Genomic DNA, 21,162 nt, shown 5'->3' with positions numbered 1-21,162 from the left:
CTCTGTCCTATGGGAAACATGGAATATTCTTGCAACACCCCTAATTGGGAATCTAAAGCATTACGCGATATGGTTCTTTGAGGGGGAAACGTATTTAATATTCAAGCGATAATGCTGTCATTTGAACACAGAGTTCTAAAGATATTTCCCAAGATTGCCATTCCTGAATATTTAATCAAACCCTAATTTAGGTTCTGATGTGAAGGGAATTTTGCAGTTGTAATAAGGTCACTAATCAGCCGATCTTAACCAGAGAGACTGTCCTGGATTACCTAAGTGGTCTTCTTGTAATCATGTGAGAGTCTTTAAGCAGAGGAGGAAAGGAGAAGAGAGATGAGGCAGAAAGTGAGGTTAGAGAGATTCAAAGCATATGAAGAACTCTACCCACGCATACTTTCTTTGAGGGAGACTAAGGGGACAAGTGCCAAGGAATATGGGCAGCCTCTCAAAGCTAAGGACATTTCCAGGTTGATAGCCAGCAAGGAAACAAAAACCTCAGTCCTACAATTGTATGAAACTGAATTCTCCCAACAACCCAGATTATCCTTGATGCATATTTTCCCCCAGATCTTCCAGAAAGGAAAGAAGCCCTGACAACACCTTGATTTTTGCCCAGTGAGATCTATGTTGGATTTCTTTCCATGCACTGTGAGATAACACATGTGTCTTGCTTCAAGTGGCTCAATTTTTGCTATTTCTGTTATTGCAGCCATAGAGAAGAATACAGTGATACAAAAAAATATAAAAACCCATGATTATATCACATTAATCTGGCTGATCTGGGTGATTATAGAAATGAAATATTCCAAGGGAAGAGTCCATTTCCATTTCTTATGGAGTAATTTACACCATACATGTGAACATTGCCGTTTTCTCTCTTCCAAGAGGTGATATTTTGATTAATACATTATTTAAATAAAAATTTGAATTTCAAAGGAAAGAATGAGTCTGGAGAGGGTAACTTTTTTTTTTTTTTTTTTTTTTTTTTAAACAGTCATGGGAACCTGGGTGGCTCAGTGGATTAGCGCCTGCCTTTGGTCCAGGGTGTGATCCTGGAGTTCCGGGATCAAGTCCCACATAGGGCTCTCTGCCCGAATAATTAATTAATTAGTTAATTAATTAATACAAAACCAGCATCAAAAAAAAAAAAAAAAACAAAACCAGCATCATAAGGCACACTAAGTGGGAAATATTCTGTTGTACTAAAACTACTATGGAAAATATAAATAAGGGTAGGCATCATGGCAATGACAAAGATGTATGCTTCATGAAGATCTTGTGGAAACCAAAGTTTCAGTTAGCATTGTTTATTTTTTTCAAGATTGATTGATTAATTGATTTATTGATTTATGAGAGACACAGAGAGAGAGACAGAGACATAGGCAGAGGGAGAAGCAGGCTCCCACAAGGAGCCTGATGTGGGACTCAATCTTGGATCCCAGGATCACACCCAGGGCCAAAGGCAGACACTCAACTGCTGAGGCACCCAGGCATCCCTAGCATTGTTTCTTTTACGTCATATTTTATTACATGTATCTTCTGGGTAACAATCACCTTTGACTTGTCCAAAAGGCTATGATTCTGGATTCTAAAGCTTGGAAGCATTGACATTTTGAATTGGGTCATTATTTTTTTGTGGGAGGCTATCCCAAGTCCTGTATGGCATTTAACAACATCCCTGGCCTCTGACCCTTAAATACCAGTAGCACTACCCTCATACATGTGTAAACACCCTCATTGTGACAACAAAAGGTGTCTCCAGACATTACCAAATATGCTCTGGGCACAAAATCACCCCTGAGAATCACTTTTCTTTCTTCTTTTCTTTTTTTTTTTCTTTTCTCTCTCTCTCTCTCTCTCTCTCTTTTTTTTTAATTTTATTTATTCATGAGAGACTTAGAGACAGAGGCAAAGACCTAGGCAGAGGGAGAAGCAGGCTCCCTGTGGAGAGCCCAATGTGGGACTCAATCCCAGGACCCGGGATCATGACCTGAGCCAAAGGCAGATGTTCAACCACTAAACCACCCAATTGTCCCTAAGAACCACTTTTCTATGTGATAAGGATTATATAATTTAGTAGAAAGCACAATCATCAGTCCAGGAAATTTAGGAGTCTCCTGTACAACAGTAAGCTGTCATTGATCTGAAATAAACAGAAATAAACAAATTGTATTTTCCTTTTCATTTGTATTGCAGAAGAAAATCAAATCTCATTTTCCTTTACATGGTTAGGCATGAAATAATTTTTCATAATCTTGCTTCAAGGATATCTATTATAATCGACCAGTGCCAGATGGCTTGGATTCAATGATAGTATTAAAGAATATACTCTGCTACATTGATGATATAAAAATTCTTAAATTTGAAAAAAAAAAAAAAGGTATTTGAAACTGATAGTAGCTCAAAAGTCAGTGTAGATTTGGCTTATAATCATCTAAAGATTCAAGGGCTTAAATAACGAAAAAAAATTACTTAGATTGGAGTTGTTAGAAAATTAGTAGTTTATTTTTATTTTTGGACTACTTCAAAATGAGAAGAACTGAACTGGATCTGTTTGGATTTTGGAGGATCCTTACATCTAATTATGACTATTTGGAGGAATTATCTTAGTCATCTCAGGTTGCCATAACAAAAATGTCATAGACTGGGTAAGTTAAATGACAAAGTTATTTCTCACAGTTCTGGAAGCTGGGAAGTCCAAGATCAATGTGCTGGTGAATTTGCTTCCTGCTGAGTGCTCTCTTTCTTGCTTGCAGGTGGCTGCCTTTCTCTGTGTGCTGACATGGCCTTTCCTTACTGTGAGAGAAAAAAGAGAAAGTTTTCCGGTGTCTCTTTTTATAAGGGCATCCCTCCCCACTTCATGACCTCATCTAACCCTAATTACCTCCTTGTGACCCCATTTCTAAATATCATCATTGAGGGTTAGTGCCTTAACACATGAATTATGGGAAAACATAATATTCAGTCCATAACAGGTACTCTGGATATGCTGACTTCTCACTTTGAGGGATACTAACAAATCTCCTGGATTATTGTAGTAAGAGTATCTTGCGAGGAAGTCAGTGATCAACAAAGCTCTCTAATTAAATTGGGCAGATTTATTTTCAGGAAAGTTTTGGGTCGTGAAATAAGAGGCTCCTTACATGCTCCAAGACAGTTCAATCTCCTTTTGAGATTTAATTCCTGCCATAGGAGATACAGTGATTCCCAGCATTTGATTTATTGTCAGATCTAAATCAAAAGGTAATTAGTTTATAGATGGAAGTAATAAAATGATTAAAGAAATAAAGGGATAGGAAAAAAAGAGTTAAACAAGGAAAAAGTTAAGTCTGCTTACAAGGTGAAACTATCTGCTCTCTGGCTATGTATGCTGCGTTCATTAAAACTAATAATCCACAAATGGAATACAACACTCTAGTCATTTGGTCGGAAAAAAAATTGAACATGGAAAAAAGGGATTATCCAAAGTCATAAGATATAGAAGCAGGAATTGTGAAAGTTTCTGCAGTTCTCTTAGATCATGGATTACATGCGTAATGTGGATGAAATCTGTGTGCTCCTAAAGAAAGAAATGTTAGTGATTGAAGTAGTGCTAATAAAATTTATGGGGAAACAATAAGATTATTAATATTTAAAGATCATTGTTCAGATAATCACAGAGAATAAAATCAGTGTAATTTTAACCGGCTTGGGGTACCCCAACAAGTTATATCTAATATATTTAAGTATTTCTAATATATTTAAAAATAAAATAGTGGAAAGGAAAAATTTCCATAAGGCAGAGATAAGCTCCAGATTTTCTATTTCAGAAATAGACATGGAAACAATAGTTCCACAATGAGGAGAGGAATATTTATAAATCTGGCCTATGATAACCTCAGTATTTGGGGCTACTTCGCTAGAACTCAATTATTAAAATAATTCTAATTATTCACTCTAGAAGAAATTTTCAGTATGTTAAGAGAAATGGAATCAGAATTATATAGCCTGAAATCACAGGATATCAAACTGTAAGAAAAAAGTTATGAAAAAATTAAGGAACTCAGAGTACTTGAATATATAAAATGAAAGTAAGCCTATAGTACAAGCCCGAATAAATATTTATGTTCAATATACAATTAGTAGGAATGATCCAGATTGTAGAAGATCAGAGGCTAATGCCCAGGGGCAAACAATGGTCTATAATTAACGAATGCTACTTTGCAACTCATTTCTTAACAGAACTGTCCTTTTATAATCAGTCAGTGGTTATGACCCCAGAAATATTTTGGAATGTAATTACTGAAACTTGGCCTCGTGTATAATCCTTTTTCCATCTGGTAAGATGTTGAAAAAAAGGATATTTCTGGGAAGGAATGACTTTAAAAATGACATTTTAAAAATGACTAACACTTGATATCAACAAATTATTCATATATTGAATTATAAGATAGTAGTATACCTATGAATACATTATGGGACACAATGAATGTATGTGGAATGAACATTTTGATGGCATTGTGTAACCAATGAACATTGATAACTTGAAATGATAACCTCCTAGTTCTCCAAAATATAGAAAACAATTGTCCAAGTTATATATGATTGAAGATAAAGTCACAGATCAGTAAATCAATCTACTTGCTAAAAGCGATACCTGTTCATACAAAAAAGGTGAAGCACAAGTTTTTCAGTTGGTTAAATAATATGAAACTCCCTCTCAAAGACAATGGAAAACTATAGTTTATTTATCTAATCTTGTTTCTCTTAACCTAATCATACCTGGATATTTCATGCAGATAATGACACAGTAATTAAAAAAAAAAAAAAAAAAAAAAAAAACAAGGTTTGGGATGCTATCCCAAATCCCAATATCAAGGATATTATCATGATGGTAGAAGATTTGTAAAGAGGAATGCTGATGAGATAGTAAGGTGACTGTAGGAAATTGTGGACCAGGGGATACCTTTCCTACTTATAAAGGAACCTCAGGGAAAACCATTGGAATACTCACCTGCAAGCCAACCTAATCTAAAATACCTATTGACAATGGTGCTAGTACTTGTACAGACAAGTCACCATGCTGATAAGGAGGATGGATGTGGATATCACTAGAGAAAGATATATTATTGTCAATTGATCCATGGCTTCACTAACTGGAGCTGGCTGACATTGGCTGGAATTGCTCTATTCCCTCACTTGTTTGGGAGTGGCCACAGCAGTTTAACCCTCTTTTTCCATTCCACCAGTCAGAGGAACTGTCTAGGTCTTTAACTTTATGAACTTGTAAAATCTACATTTGACTTTCAGGGAAGGCAAAAACCAAAGAATGACATCACTCACTGATAGCATTGTCAATTGTGCTGGAGACACATGCTTAATTTCTCTCTCAATTGGTATCTTTTCATCAGTCTTTATCATCTTTGTGATAACAGGTTAGATGCATAGAGAGAGCCATGAGCCAGTAGCTCAGAAAAAGAGACTTTTTTTTTTTTTCTTTAAAGTAAACTCTCCACCCAACATGAGGCTTGAACTTAGGACAATGTGATCAAGAGTCACAGAGTCCACCAACTGAGCCAGCCAGGCACCCCAGAAAGAGAGAGACTCTTAAGAGAGAAGACCATAAGGAACTTTTAAGGCAGCCTAATAGTTGAAGCAACTGAATTCGTAAAATAATCAGAAGCATATGCTAGAAAGTACAAAGTTTTCCTAAGTAAGAACAGCAGCGGTAGCTAAGAGCTAAAATAACTGAGGATGTGCTTTTATTAAACAAATATTGTACATCTTTTGCCTGGATTAGTTAATTCATTTTTTTTATTTATTCATGAGAGGCATAGAGAGAGGCAGAGACACAGGCAGAGGGAGAAGCAGGCTCCCTGCAGGGACTCCTGGATCATGGGACTCCCGGATCATGCCCTGAACTGAAGGCAGATGCTCAACCACTGAGGCATCCCTGGATTAGTTCATTTAATCCTCATGTGTTAGACACACCAAAGTGAGATCTCAGTGACTCATGTGCTTGTATCATCTTCCCTTTAGGATGGGCAGAATCTATGCCTTGCTATTAACCAAGAGAATGTAGCAGAAGTGGTGAGATAATTATTCCTGTGATTACTTTAGCTGAAATAAGATCCCGTCTTACCAGGCAGAAATAAGAGATTCTCCAGCTGGCCTTGAATATGTAAGTTGTCATATTATCAGAGGACCTATGAGAGGTCTTCCTGGCATGGATTGCAGGAGGCCTCCCAGAGCTGAGGGAAGATAACAGCAAGAAAACAAGGACTTCATTCTCACAAACACAAGGCACTGAATTCAGCTGATGTAACTTTGAAGAGGACATCAAACTCCTAAAAGGAAGGCAGCCTGGCCAAAATCTTGATTGTAGCCTTAGGTGATCTTCAACAGAGGACCTGTGTCCGGACTCCTGACTCACAGAAAACATAAGGTATTAAATGTATGTTGTTTTAATCTGCTAAATCTGTGGTAATTTATTACAAAAAATAGATAATTAATACATTTTAAACCAACCCCACTGATGGTTGCCAGAGGAGAAGTGGGAGGGGGGTTAGACAAAGTGGGTAAAAGGGAATGGGAGATACAGGCTTCTAGTTGTGGAATGAATAAGTCATGGGAATAAAAGGTACAGCATAAGGAATATTCAGTGATACCATAGGGTGATGTATCGGGACAGATGTTAGCTACACTTGTGAACGCAGCATATGTATAAACTTATCAAATCACTGTTATACACCTAAAACAAACGAGGTGTTGTTTGTCAACTATACTAAAAAAAAAAAATCCATGAATTCAGTAGTATTTTTTTATTTTTTATTATTTCTGATATGTTAATTGAAGTGTGGATTGATTAAATAACTTCAAGTTTACACAGCTAGTAAATGGTAGAACTAGAATCTCGAACCCACGTGGCACAAAGATGAGAATAAATGTCTATAATCTTAACTTCATGTATAGGAAACTAGAACATTCACTGTTAAATAACCAGACTGCTGATAGGCTACAAATCTATGATATCCTCTAGATGACTATGAATTATTTTCTGATTTTCAACATGCCTGTTGAGAAGGTTTCCTTATTTTTATATTCCCATATATATTTTCAATAAGCTTCTTTTAGTTAGGTTACCCAGAAATTTTTTTTTTCCTCTGTTCTTAAAATACTTTAGTGAGTTAGGAACATCTATGGGAAAGTAAAAGCATGTATGCCTATCATCCATTACTCCAATATCCACCTTACTACAGTAAGAACCACCTTGGATAAAATAAAGGAATTCATGTATTATATATGGAATTATGGAGGGGGACATCTTAATGAGCTAAGAATTTTGTTTCATCCCAGAGCTTCTAAGCTATACCACTATTATAGTTAAATAACACATATGATTTACTTGTAAAGCCTAGTTTACCCATTGGGTTTTAGGTAAACATTTTAATATAAGCACCATAATAATGAAACCAAATTATTGCAGCGTTACTTAAAATTTTGTGAATGCAACTAAACTAGCACACTATTCAGTAGTTGCAAAGCTAAAATATTCAGGGAGATTTTGTACAAATCTATTACATCTAATTATAATTGGGATTCCTGTTTTGTTTTGTTTTTTTGCATCCTAAAGGAGAAAAGTTAGATTAAATTATATTCTTTTCTTAATAATGAGAATTTGTTTATCCATTCATCTACTAATGAACATGTGGGTTATTTCCTAATTTTGTCTACTATAAATAATGCAGATATAATATATAGAAGTTTTTCTGTGGACATATGGATTATCTCTCATTCTCTTTATCTGAGGATGTCTGATTTCTCCTTCATGTTTCCTTTTTATCATTTTAATTCCAGTTAGTTAGCATACAGTATGACACTAGTTTTGGGTATACAATATAGTGATTCAACACTTCCATACATCACCTAATGCTCATCACAAGTGTGCCCTTAGTCCCCATCACCTATCTCACCCATTCTCCCATCCACCTCCATTCTGGTAACCATAAGTTTGTTCTCTATAGTTAAGAGTCTGTTCCTTAATTTCTCTCTCTCTTTTTTCTCTTTGTTTTGTTTCTTAAATTCCACATATGAGTGAAATCATAATATTTGTCTTTCTCTGACTTATATTGCTTAGGATTATATTCTCTAGTTCCTTTCATGTCATTGCAAATGACAAGATTTCATTTGTGCCTGAATAATATTTCAGTGTGTGTGAGTGTATGTGTAGACACTTGGTCTCCTTCCATAATTTGGCTATTGTAAACAATGCTGATATAAAGTTAGGGGTGCATGTATAGTGTTGAATTAGTGTTTTTGTATTCTTTGGATAAATACTCAGTAGTGTGATTGCTGGATCATAGGATATCTCTATTTTTAATTTTTTGAGGAACCTCCATACTCTTTTCCACAGTAGCTATATCACTTTGCATTCTCATCAACAGTGCAAGAGCATTCCTTTTTCTAGGATGTTGACATCCTTGTCAACATATGTGTTTTCTTGTGATTTTGGTTTTAGCCATATTGACAAATGTGAGGTGATATTTCATTGTAGTTTTGATTTGCATTATTTCCCTGATGTTGAGTGATGTTGACCATTTTTTCACATGTCTGTTGGCCAACTGGATGTCTTCTTTGGATAAATGTCCAGTCATGTCTTCCACCCAATTTTAAAATTGGATTATTTATTTTTGGGGATATGAGTTTTGTAAGTTCTTCATATATTTTGGATATTAACCCTTTATGGAATATGTCATTTGCAAATACCTTCTCTCAATCAGTAAGTTGCCATTTAGTTGTTGTTGTTGTTGTTGTTGTTGTTGTTTTTAATTCTTCCCTTCACTGGGCAGAAACTTTTTATTTTGATATAGTCCCAGTAGTTTATTTTTGCCTTTGTTTCCCTTGCCTCAGGAGACATATCTAGAAAAAAGTTGCTATAGCATATGTCAAAGACATTACTGCCTGTGTTCTCTTCTAGGATTTTTATGGTTTTAGGTCTCACATTTAGGTCCTTAATTCATTTTGAATTTATTTTTTTGTGTATGGTACAAGAAAGTGGTTTAGTTTCATTCTTTTGCATGTTGCCGTCCAGTTTTCCAAATACCATTTTTATAGAGATTGCCGTTTTTCCATTGCATATTCTTTCCTGCTTTGTTGAAGATTAATTGGTCATATAGTTCTGGGTTTATTTCCAAGTTTTCTATTCTATTACTGATCTATGCATCTGTTTTTGTACCAGTATTAAACTGTTTTGATCACTACAATTTGTAACATAATTTAGGTCTAAAATGGTGATGCCCTCCCGCTTTGCTTTTCTTTTTCCAATATTGCTTTGGCTCTTCATTTGTGGTTCCATATACATTTTAGGATTGCTTATTCTAGCTCTGTAAAGAATGCTGTTGGTGTTTTGACAGGGATTGCATTAAATCTGTAGATCATTTTGGGTGATATAGATATTTTAACAATACTCATTCTCCCAATCCATAAGTATGGAATGCCTATCTATTTCCTTATGTCATTATCAATGTTTTTTCATCAGTGTTTATAGTTTTTAGCATATGGGTCTTTCACCTCTTTCATTAGGTTTATACCTAGGTATCTTACTGTTTTGGGTGCAGCTGTAATGGGATCAATTCCTTAATTTCTCTTTCTGCTGCTTCATTATTGGTGGATCAAAATTCAACAGATTCCTGTACATTATTTTGTATCCTGCAACTTAACTGAAATCTTTTATTAGTTCTCGCAGCTTTTTGGTGGACTCTTTCAGGTTTTCTATATATAGTATCATGTCATCTGCAAATAGTGAAAGTCTGACTTCTTCCTTGCTGATTTGGATGCCTGTTATTTCTTTTAGTTGCCTGACTGTTACGGCTAGAACTTCTACTATTATGTTGGATAAAAGTAATGAGAGCAAGCATTCCTGTCTTGTTTCTGACCTGAGGGGCAAAGTTCTCAGTTTTTCCCCATTGAGGACGACGTGAACTGTGGGTTTTTCATCTATGGTCTTTATTATGTTGAGGTATATTCCATCTAAGCCTACTTTATTGAGGACTTCATCATATTGTATTTTCTCAAATACTTTTTCTATATATATTGAAATGATCATATGCTTCTTATTTATCTTATTCATGTGATGCATCACATTGATTGATTTGCAAATATTGAAGTATGCCTGCAATACAGGAATAAATCCCACTTAATCATGATGAATTATTGTTTTTAATTTATTAATAGATCCGGTCTGCTAGTATTTGGTTGAGGATTTTTGGATCTATGTTCATCAGCGATATTGGCCTGTAGTTCTCCTTTTTAATGGTGCCTTTATCTGATTTTGGTATTACTGTAGTGGTGACCTCATACAATGAATTTGGAAGTTTTCCTTCCTTTTCTATTTTTTGGAGTAGTTTGAGAAGAATGTATTAGGTATAAACTCTTCTTTAAATGTTTGGTAGAATTTGCCTGTTAAGCCATCTGATCCTAGACTTTTTGGTGGGGGAGAGGGTTGATTATTGGTTTAATTTTTTGCTGATTATTGGTCTGTTCAAATTTTCTATTTCTTTGAGTTTCAGTTTTGGTAGTTTATGTTTCTAGGAATTTATCCATTTTTCTAGATTATTCAGTTTGGTGGCATATAGTTCTTCATAGTGTTCTAATTGTATTTCTGTGGTGTTGGTTGTTATTTCTCCTCTCTCGTTTGAAATTTTACTTTTTTTTAGTACATTTTATTTTCTTTGTTGATAAATCTAGCTATGGGTTTATCAGTTTTACTGTTTTGTTTTTGGTTTTTGTTTTTGTTTTGTTTTGTTTTCTTTTTGTAAAAAAAAAAAACAGCTCCTGTTTTTATTGATCTATTCTACTGACGTTTTTCAGTTTATGTATCATTTATTTCTACTTTAGTCTTTATTATTTCCTTCCTTCTGCGGGTTTTAGGTTTTTGTTTGTTGTTCTTTTCCTAGTTCCCTTAAGGGTGGGGTTAGGTTGTTTATTTGATATTTTTCTTGTTTATTGAGAGAGGCCTGTATTGCTATAAATTTCTCTTTTAGAACTGCTTTTGCTATATCCCAAGGGTTTTTGAACAATTGTGTTTTCATTTTTATTTGTTTTTATATAATTTTAAATTTTTTTCTCTATCTTCCTGGTTGACCCATTCATTGTTTTACTAGTATATTACTTAACCTCCATATATTTGTAGTCTTTCCAAATTATTCCTTGTGTTGAATTCTAGTTTCATCATGTAGTCAGAAAAAAATACATAGTATTTCTTCAATCTTCATGAATTTGTTGAGGATTGTTTTGTGGCCTAATGTGTGATCTATTCTCAAGAATTTTCCATGTGCACTTGAAAGGAATGTGTATTCTGTTGTTTTAGGATGGAATATTCTGAATATGTCTGCCAAATCCATGTAGTCCAGTGTGTCATCGTAGCCATTTTTTCCCTTGTTGATTTTGTTTGGAAGTAGGGCATTAAAAGTGCTCTACTGTTACTGTATTATTATTGATTAGCTCCTTTAAGTTTGCTATTAACTGTTTTATGTATTTGGGTGCTTCCATGTTAAGTGTTATGTTTTAAAGTCTATTTTGTCTGATATAAGTATTGCTACTCTGGGTTTTTTTTGATATACCTTTGCATGATAACTGTTTCTCTATCTCTTCACTTTGAATCTGCAAGTATCTTTAGGTCTAAAATGAGTCTTGTTTTGACAACATAGATGGGTCTTATTTTTGTGTGTGTGTCATTTTTTTTTAATGCATTCTGTCACACGATGTCTTTTTTCACCTTATGTATTTTGATTTGGTGTTTAGTTCATTTACATTCAAAGTAATTATTGATGAGTATCTATTTATTGTCATTTTATTGTTTTGTGGCTTTTCTGATGATTTTCTCTGATCTTTTCTTGACTTTATCTCTGTCCTGGTTTGCTGATTTTCTTTAGTGATATATTTGGATTTCTTTCTCTTTACTCTTTGCATGTTTTACTGTTTTTCATTATATGCTTAGCATTAGGTTTGTATATAAACTCTTCCACATTTAGCAGTCTATATTAAGTTGATAGGTATTTAAATTTGAACCCATTTTTTTATCCTCTCCACACCATGTTTTAGATATACATTGGTACATTTTGTATCCTTTTATTTTGTGAGCTCCTTGACTGATTTTTTTTTTACAGAAATACCCTTTTTTAAATTGCTTTTGTATTTTCTACCTTTATACTGTCACTTTTTGTCTCTCCTTTCCACCCAAAGATTCCCCTTAATATTTCATGCAGAGGTGGTTTAGTGGTCATGAACTCCATTAGTTTTGTTTGTCTGGGAAACTCTTTATCTCTCCTCCTATCCTGAATAGTCTTGCTTGATCAAGTATTCTTGGCTGCGGATTTTTCCCATTCAGCACTTCGAATGTATCATGGCACTTTCTTCTTGCTTGCAAAGTTTCTGTTGAGAAATCTGCTAGCCTTATGGATTTTCCCTTGGAAGTTATTGTCTTCTTTTGCCTTGGAGCTTTTAATTTTTTTCTTTATCACTATATTTTACCAATTTAAATACAGTATGTCTTGGTGTGGATGTACCTTTGTTAATTTTTATGGGAGTTCTGTGCCCCCTGGGGCTGGATATCTGTTCCTTCCCCTGATTAGGAAAAATTTCAGCTATAATTTCTTCAAATAAATTTTCTGCTCCCCTTCCCTTTTCTTCTTCTGGAACTCCTATAATATGAATGCTATTATATTTGATAGAGTCACTGAGTTCCCTGAGTCTATTCTCATTTTGCATGATTCTCTCCTCTCTGTTTTGTTCAGCTTTATTAATTTCTATTACTCTATCTTCTATGTCACTAATTCATTCCTCTGCTTCTTCCATCCTGCTGTTCATTCCATCAAGCATGTTTTTCATTTCATTTATTGAGCCTTTATCTCTGCTATTTTATTTCTATGTTAAGGGTCTCTCTCATGTCTTCCATTCTTTTCTCAAGTCCAGCTATCCTCATGATCATTATTTTAAATTCTCTCTGAGGCATGGTACTTTTATCTGTTTTACTTAGATCTCCCATGGCCTTGTCCTGTTCTTTCATTTTGGATAATTTCTTGTTTTCTCATTTTGTCTCTCTAACAGTCTGCACCTGTTCTCTGTGTTGGGAAAGTCAGTTGTGTCTCCTGATTTTGAGGGCAATAGCATTATGAAGAAGAGATCCTGTAGTGGCCAGCCATGTGCTATTTCTTGTTCCTCAGGACCTAGTACTTCAAAGCGTATCTCTAGTGTATGCCGTGTGTACTCTGCTGTTTTGTTCTGACTGCTTTAGGCTTCAGGCCAGTTATCTGCAGAGGCTCTCTTAGCCTGTTTCAGGTAGCATTTGGTCCCTGGCCTGAATGTGGCACATTTTCACTAGCTGTACTTTGGTCTGTCGGTGAAATGAGACTTGTCACCACCAGAACCAAAGCCTCACAAGACTTTTAGGTCAGGACATGTGGTGTTGACAGGTGTTTGGGCCAGTCTTCTGGGCAAGGGGGCCTGCTGTGCTGGGACTGAGGCAAGCATGACTGGGGGAGGCAGTTCTACCAGATTGCAGTGTGTCAGGGTTTGGTGTAGCAAGTTAGGTGGTAAGGGTGGGCACTGGGTTAGTTCCTGCAAGTGGCTCTGTGCTTATGCTGAGGAGTACAGGGAGGTAAATGATGCCAGTCATCTCCTTTGTTCCTGGTAAAGTGTCGCTGTGAATGCTGCCTCTCAGGGGCTAGCTCTCAGAAGAGGGAATAGTTTCCTGCTCTGTGCCCCAAGTGCCCTCCTATCCCACATTGTCTGCCCCTGGTTGTTTGCCCGCCGTTCACCAGGACCAAGCACAGAGCTCTCTGGGCTCTATCCTAGCCAAACCACAGACCTTTAAAATTCTAGGCTTTAAGCTCTACTGGCTGTAGGAATTCACAAAATTTAGCCCCTCTCCTTTTCCAAGCCAACTGCTATGTGCATTTGTTTTCCCCTTGTGCTCACTGTGTTCTAATCTATCTTTGAGACTGCATCTCCCTCTCCACCACAGTGGCCACAATCTGTTTCTCCCTCAAACCATGTCTCAGTACTTCCTACTTTCTTTGATGTGTCCTCTTCTTTGCCTTTATTTGTGGAGTTTGCTCTTCCAGTCTTCAAGTCAATTTCTGGGATATTTGGATGATTTGATAGTTATCTAATTGTATTTGTGGAACAAGGGGAGTCTAGGGTCCTTCTACTTTGCCACCATCTTCCAATCTCCCTCTCTCTTTCATATTTGAATGATAGTTTTGCTGAAGTAAAATGTCAGTTCAAATTCTCTGGTGATTAAATTGTGGGGGAGAGTTCTAAACTCACTTTGTTGCCTTCATTAGCTGCTAGGTTTCTTATATTCACAGTTATCATGATTGCAAGGCTGTTGGTTTTCAAGGTTGCATATAGCTTAAGAGAGAGGGGTGAGGGTAGATTCAATTAAAACACCACAAAACTCATTGCTCTTATCATGATCAATCTAGTTTTATTGAAAAAGTGCTCCTCAGATTGTTGCAACCCTGATATTAAGTTTCAGATTTCTGTAAAACCTGATTTTCATATTTTTTTTACCAATGTTTTCATTGTTTTTATGGAGGATACGAATTATTTTCATTATTGTGTGAACTCTAAGGTTTGTTCTAGTTCTAGGAGTTGGTTCTTTCCATGACTTAGTGTAGTTTTTTTAAGTGAATGAATTGGTCAGAAAATAGGAGACTCAAGGGAGCCCTTTTCAGAACCAGAACACTCTCTGTTTAGGTCTTATCTCTAATACTCTTCCCAGAAAACCCTTGCTACTCTCATTTCCTAGATCCCCACTTTTATCTCCTCATCTTAGGGATAGTCCCCAGCTTGTCTTCATTTCCTTTTTAATGCAGTAGGGTGTGGATATACTGTTAATGTAGTAGACTACAGTCACTCATGAATAGGGTTTACCTTCTTTATTTCTGCTCATTCAGAGATCATTGTCCTGTATAGCATACTGTTTCAATATCTGAAAACCATTGTTTCTTTTTTCTTAATATCTTATTTATTTATTCATGAGAGACACAGAGAGAGAGAGGCAGAGACATAGGCAAAGAGAGAAGTAGGCTCCCTCTAGGGAATCTGATATGGGACTCGATTTCAGGGCCTGGGGATCACGACCTGAGCCAAAGGCAGACACTCAACCATTGAGCCACCCAGACATCCCTGAAAAATCATTGTTTCAAATATGTATCCAGATGTTTATTTACCTCAGGTAGAAGGATAAATCTGGTTTATGTTGTACCATCTTGGCCAGAAACAAATATCTCTTCCCTATAGTTCCATATTTTCCTAGTTTCTTCCTTTAAAACTATTTTTGAATATCTACTATATATCTAATAATTTATTTCACATAGAAAATTACTGGGTACTATAGAAAATTATATTTTAATTAATTTATTACTTCAACAAATATATATCATTTGTCCAAATTTAGGTTTTTTCTTAAATATCAAACAAGATTCTTACAAGTTTGTTTTTGCCCCTTAATTAGTTTGCACACTAGTGGTAATAATCAGACAAGTATAAAAGCAAATGTCTTTAGGTTGCTTCTGCCAGCAGGGACAGAGTAGGTCTATGCTATAAAGAGGCTATTTTATTTTCCCTTTCACAGGCTGGTAGGATTTTTACAGATGAGAAATGTGAAGAGTTTTGACAGAGGAAAAGAAAGCTGTGTGAAAAAAAAAAAGTTAAGAAAGAAAAGATTATAAATTGGAAGGGGAGTTGGAGTGGGGCCATATGAAAAATAACCTGCTGTCATGGTTGTAGAGAATACATAAAGGAAAATATAAAAAGGCAAATCTTTAGAAAGGAATAAAATAATATGGGAAGATATACATACCATGTGGGTGTTGAGACTACATTTGTGAACAGTGAGGACCATGGAAAGAGAGAGATAATTAGAATTAAACTTAGTTGCAAATACTCTGTCCTACTTTTGTATATGGAGTATGCCCATGATAGAAACAACAACAGAAATAATGAAATTAGAGTTTCTTGAGGATATCACTCTGGAGTTACTGTGGTAGCAATGGCATTATTAATAGATAAAAGAATTGAGAGAAGAAAGTTTTTTTTTTTTTTTGAGAAGAAAGTTTAAAAGGGAAAAATCAAGAATTTTGTTACAATGAAAACAATACATAGAGTTATAGAGGTAATTTGTAGCTATTAAGATTATGTTAGGTTGTTAAAATAATTGTGTGAATGCTAAACTTATCTGGACAATGATTTTTTAAAAAAAACAACCTATTAGACAACTGGCCAAAATTGAGGCAGATTTCAGGGGGAAAAATGACTAATACTAACTCATTTTTGGAGTTTTCTTGGACCTCAGATTTATTACCAGATGCTAACCAACTAAGCCAGCCTGTTTCAGTCCACAGGGAGAAGCAGGTGCTCTAAATATAAAGAGATTATTAAATACTTTAAGATTCAGTGTAGTTATTAGTGTTAATTATTTAATTAATGATTTTTGTTTTGTTAATTGCTAATATTATTATTTCTTGCTGGATTCTCTTTTCTCCAATGGCATGTCACCAATAGTTGAGCACAAGTTACATGTTTTTTAAGAAGTAAGTTGTATGCAGGTGACCTAGCCGTGAAAGACTTATGTCCTTCTCCTAGTCTTCTAAACACCTAGTCCCTTGCCTAAATGGTTTGTTATATCAAAATATTGATATATGTGTATGTTTACTTTTCTCTCCCTGGGCTTTTGTATGTCCAAAGGTTGTGACAAATATTTTGAGAGAAATATGTTTTCATTGAACTTGAAGGAAAAAAAAAACCCTGTCAACTCTAATAAAAGTCACTTCACAAGAACAGTGTACAGCATACAGAAATAAATGAGTTGCATGTTTGGTGTAAAATCTCATTTTTTAAAGATGATTTTTATTGTTTAAGTATCTCAATAAGATCAAAGCTGAAATGATACATTCTCTGGTCATCAAACTATAATTCATAAAAACTAAACTTTTGAAATGCCCACACAAATGTCAAAATTCCCTCTTTCCTATTCTTGTTCTCATTGCTCCATGGCTTATAATTCAATGATTACTTATGCTTGTAGTGTTTAATTATACTTGTATTGCTTTTACTCTTAACAAAAGTTTTATTTGAAGGAATATTCTAATAAATTATAAACCTTTCTAATTCAGAATCATTCATTTTTCAAAGGATGGGGGAAGTCAACAATCCCAAGTATAAAGGAAAGGAAGCAATTTGTTTCAAGTACAGCAGAAGTACTTAAGACTAGACCTAACATTGAAAATCAGGAACTGAAGTTTCCAAGGTGGCAGTAACATACACTGACACTATTCCCTAAATGATTCAAATCACTACTTTAATTCTCTATGAATACCAGTTTCAGATCTGTGCATATCTTTATTTGCGCAGTAAAAATAAGAACTAGGAGCTCAACATAACAAACCAGGATTTTGTAGACATTGTACAACTTCTTTACTAGACATGGCTTAAAAATTCAGGTATATAAAATATTTCAGGAGTACTTTGTATTTCTAGAATTCTGTTAAAACCTGTCTCCGTTGTGGATTTCATCATTCACTAATTTTTTTTTTACATTTATTAATTCTCTAGCTGTGTTTCTATCTAACCAGGCTAAGCCTAATCTGTTCTACTTTTGACTACAGTGTTTTACATAAATTCAAAAAAGAAATGCTGAGATTAGATAAATTCAGGAAAATGTCAAAATAATTCCTCCAGTATTTCACAGAGCCATGGATTTGATAATGTGACTTGATATTCTCTAGTTTTTCATTTCTCAAAAGTGCACAATATCTCACAGTATTAATGTTGTTTGAAATTTGTTTGGTGAATGATGCTCCATCTCGGTTTAAAATGCAGTCAACTTTATTTCTTCCAAATCATAATGTTAGCTTATTGAACACTGCTCCAACACTTAAAATTTTCAAGCTAACTTCCTCTTAATAAAATGCTAAGTTGGGGGCAGCCCGGGTAGCTCAGCGGTTTAGCACCACCTTCAGCCCGGGGCATGATCCTGGAGACCTGGGATCGAGTCCCACATCGGGCTCCCTGCATGGAGCCTGCTTCTCTCTCTGCCTGTGTCTCTGCCTCTGTGTGTGTGTGTGTGTCATAAATAAATAAAATCTTAAAAAATAAATGCTAAGTTGAGCTTCACAGTAAAACACAGCAGAAGATAAATAATTGAGCTTTGATACTGTTCTTTTTAACATTTCAAGCAAATAGTCCAAAGTGAGACTAGAGTTTTCCATGATGTCTACTGAATATTAGCAAAAAGGAATTAGTTGTGAGGTGCACTGCATTAGCCTCTTATAAACACCTGTCAATTGATACAAATTGAATAATTTTAAGGTGGTAAAACAGGTGTAAAACATTTTTAAAGACATTTTATTTCTCCTTTTTAACTTTAATTCTGTTTTAGAGGCTACTTACTACAACAGCATTATTTTAAGTATGCTGTGGAAGATGTGATATTACAGAGCGGCCTGTCAACTCTTTGGAATTATTTCTGTTAGAATGCAGAACCGGGAAATTGTCACCTGGCTTCTAATAATCTGGTCTATATTTTACATCATGGGCACTGTAAATATTTGATCTAATTATGCTTCCTTCTATTGTCTATTAGGAAGTTTGAAGCTTAATTTTAGTTGACTTATAGCAATTGCATAGGATGTTATGGTATACATTTTGAGTACTAAAGTCAGCTTGATTTCTATTCATTATTGTACTCATATCCACTCACCCCAATCACCTTCAATATCCTTTTATGTTGTATTTCTGTTTGCATATGAACTATGGGAGAGGGTTGTAAAAGAAAATTGAAGAAACAAAGAATCCTTACTCGGTTTCAAATTTATTTCCTATTTTGAGTGATACGTAAGTTTGACTTTGTTAGACTAAATATCTATAATTTTTGAAGCTCACTTTACATGTTCTATTTGATATATATACACCTAAGACTATGTGATACCCATTGAATCTATAATATAGAGAGGTTTTTGTTCTACTGAAAATTACATAAAAGATTTTATTGGCTAATCTCCTTTCTTTAAGATGCTTCTAGTTACAATATTCATGAGGTCTCTGAAATATTATTAGTTAAAACGTTGAAAAGTTTTTTAAGTGCATACTTTAAAAAGTCATATTTCAAGACTATGCCTTTTGACAGCTGTGAAATAACAATGTAATTGCATCATAACTGTGAAATATGACTTTTTCTTGCTTGTAGAAAGTGGATATTTTGCTAATCCTGACATGTACACAACAGCTTCAGGGCATCCCATATTTCCTGATTAATTAAGTCTGCTATCCACCTTGTCAGATTCATTGCCACCTTATCTAAAAGTTGAGATAAACAGATTAAATATATAAAATATAAATAGGTAGTTTAAAAAATACAAAGGTACTTTCTTTTGTAATTGTGTGCTGGAATACACTATATATAGAAAAATTTATGTTAAGTAATTCTAAAATCAGCCATTTTGATCACTATTTTTTTTTCTTTTTTCATCAACAATTACAAACAGCAAAGATTTCATATGACTTGATATGGTCATCTTCAAATATTAATTAAAAACCTTTCAGCTATCCCCAAGTTACCCTTTTAATTTAGATCTATTACTGCAGAAGTTGAAATTATTAGCTTATTTATCATTTACAGGGAAAAAGATTATGTAATTAATCCTTTTAGAGAAAAATGAATTTTAGATACAAATCATGAGGTGATATCTAGTCATGTTATCATGAAAGACATGCAAATGCATTGATTCAAAAGTTTCTAATTCATTTGATAAGCACATTAAGTTTGAAAAGAGAACCCTAGCTATAGCAGGTTTTATAGTTACATAAGAGTTTTTCAGCTGTGTTTCAGAATTATAGCAAGCACAATAAGAGATAGTGATTTTTGTGAGCAGAATTTTTTTTATAATTATGCTTTTGTTATCTAAAAAAATGGCTTGATATGATGGTTGCCAGAAAGGAGACAACTGGAGCGGGAGTGAAATGGATGAAGGGAATTAAGAGTACATTTATCACAATGAGCACTGAGTAATGTATAGAATTGTTGTATCACTATATTGTACACCTGAAACTAATATCACTGTATGTTAACTATACTGGAATTAAGTTGGGAAAAAAAATCAGAGAAAAGGCTTGAGAGAAAGACATAGATACTGATATAGCACATCTACCATTTTGATTTACTCTTTGTCTTCTTTAGAACATAAGAACAAGTGCTCATTCTTGACCTCAAAAACTAAGAGATAAGATAAATATATAGTAGGCTTCTATAGAACATGAAGAACAGAAGAGAGTATGCAGTCAACTAGGAGAAATGAGTTAAGCCAAGGATTTAAGGATGTGTGTGATCTAACCAGGTTGTGGAAAATGGAAGTAAATGGGAGCCATCTCTATTCACGGAAAATAGCATAATTAAAGGAGTGCAAATCTGAAGTAGAATAATGTGTTCAGGTAATTACAAGCTCTTCATTAGTACTATAGAATAAAATGTTTTATATAAAAAGTGGACAGTGAAGTTGGTTGGATGGCTAGACAGAGATACTAGAATAAGATGCAGACTCTGAATATACCCTGAGGACAAAAGTTGCTATAACTTAGACATCCTCCAAGTTGCCTAACACTTTAAAGCAAATAATGGCAGTTTTTCCTGACAACTTCCTACATAAATCCAAAATTTCAAATTAGTTCCTTAGAATGTATTTAAAACATTAAACACCCCCCATATATATATATATATATATATATTTATATATATCAAACTATCATAATAAGATGTAAAGCATTTAAAATATTGCCTCATCACTAAACAATTAATATGGTTGTTAACAAAAAACTGCACTCAAAATAGTACAATTTATACATTGATACTTTAAGGTAAAATCTATACTTAAAATAAGAACTATGAATAAAATATAATAAATTTATTATGACAAGATTTAGAAAAATATATTAAAACTCAATTTCCTATATTGATCCATTGTTAATTGAGGTTGATAGTGAAGAAAGTTGAAATGGGAGGAGGCAGGGGTTATTGAAGCAGTCAATGGATGATTGTTGAGGGTGGCATGCAGAAGAGTTAGGTGGAGGCTTCTGGCAAACAATTAGATCCAGTAGAACTGACATAATTTTCATATCATTCTT

At 34.5% G+C, this 21,162-nt stretch overlaps 1 protein-coding gene across 5 annotated transcripts in view; it reads left to right on the top strand.

The window, feature by feature from the left end:
* MGAT4C (MGAT4 family member C) overlaps positions 1-21,162 on the top strand; it is a 725,894-nt gene that overhangs the window by 167,256 nt on the left and 537,476 nt on the right. For 3 of the 5 annotated variants that reach the window (XM_072772984.1, XM_072772979.1, XM_072772986.1), the window contains exon 1: positions 6,266-6,424. The exons of the other annotated variants lie outside the window; for them this stretch is intronic. The gene's annotated coding sequence lies outside the window, so the exon portion shown is untranslated. Of the gene's footprint in view, positions 1-6,265; positions 6,425-21,162 lie in introns of those variants that run through there. 5 annotated transcript variants of the gene reach the window in all.

This window comes from Canis lupus, chromosome 13, assembly GCF_048164855.1.
Source record: "Canis lupus baileyi chromosome 13, mCanLup2.hap1, whole genome shotgun sequence".
NCBI classification, from domain to species: domain Eukaryota; kingdom Metazoa; phylum Chordata; class Mammalia; order Carnivora; family Canidae; genus Canis; species Canis lupus.
The sequence above is the reverse complement of the archived record's forward strand: the minus strand, read 5'-3'. Positions and strand labels throughout refer to the sequence as shown.